The sequence below is a fragment of the Myotis davidii genome, unplaced genomic scaffold (genome assembly GCF_000327345.1).
Source record: "Myotis davidii unplaced genomic scaffold, ASM32734v1 scaffold592, whole genome shotgun sequence".
Classification (NCBI taxonomy): domain Eukaryota; kingdom Metazoa; phylum Chordata; class Mammalia; order Chiroptera; family Vespertilionidae; genus Myotis; species Myotis davidii.
In genome coordinates this window covers 288326-289513 of record NW_006284844.1, presented here as the reverse complement: position 1 = coordinate 289513, position 1188 = coordinate 288326, and positions in this window count along the sequence as shown.

Below are 1188 nucleotides of genomic sequence, written 5' to 3'. Positions count from 1 at the left end.
CACACACACACACACACACACACACACACACACACACCTACACACATGCATGCACACCACACCTCACACCACAACCTGCAACACCTCACCTGTACACCACACTCCACACACCCACCTCTCCACACCCCACAGCGCACAGCACCACCCACCACCACCCCACCCCACACCACACCTCCCAGCATCACATCCCAGCACAAGGCCATGCCATTCTACCCTCACCACCCAGCCCCACTCCGGCCCAGCGGCCCCGACCGAGTGCCGGGACCACCAGGCTTCCCCGGGAGGCGTGGCGGCCGCACACCAGCTGGAGGAAGAAACAAATGTTTGTTTGGACAGTTTGCATCCGCTCCCTCCTGCTCCTTCTTCAGACCGGATAAAGGAGAACGCCGGGTAACGTACACAGAAACTCCTGCAACCGGCCCCGTCTTAAAATATTTACACCGTGTGCAAACAGTGCCACGGAATCCCCCGCACGCGATGTAGCGGCTCCATAAACACGGGGCCATTACGCAGCGTTTGTCTGGGTTAAGTGTGACAAGTTAATGAAGGCAGAGACGAAATCTGAAGGCCGAGATCGCAAGATCAACACGTTTACATACAACGTGCTGTCGGATTCGGCCGCACGATAAGCTAGGAGGTCGACACATTGCCCCGTGCCTCTCGGAGGCCACAGGTGACAGCCTTCAGGGGCCCGCGGCCCTCGGCCTCGCGTGCACGACAGGCACCCCCACTCACCTGTGGTGGGGCCACCCAGGGACCTGGAGCCCCCGGTGAGTCGCCACCTCCCCACACCCCCTCTGCCCCCATCCCGGCCACCGCTGTGCCCTCAGACCCCTGCCCCTTTCCAACTCCAGTCGCTTTACGGATGAAAAGAAGCAAAGGCCTCAGCTTCTCCCAGGAGGTGTGGACACGTCTGGGTACACTGCACGGTGACATTGTTTACCTCTGGGAGTGAAAGCTGCCCCCACAGCCCAGAGACACACCAGGCACCTTCGGACTCTCCAGTCCGACCCACGCTGCCTCGTCCGAGCTCTGCGCTCCCAGACCCCGGGCTGTGCAGGTGGATTTTCTTTCTTAAAAAAACAACATATTTTTATTGATGTCAGAGAGGAAGGGAGAGAGAGAGAGAGAAACATCAGTGATGAGAGAGAATCATTGACCTGCTGCCTCTTGCACACCCCCCACTGG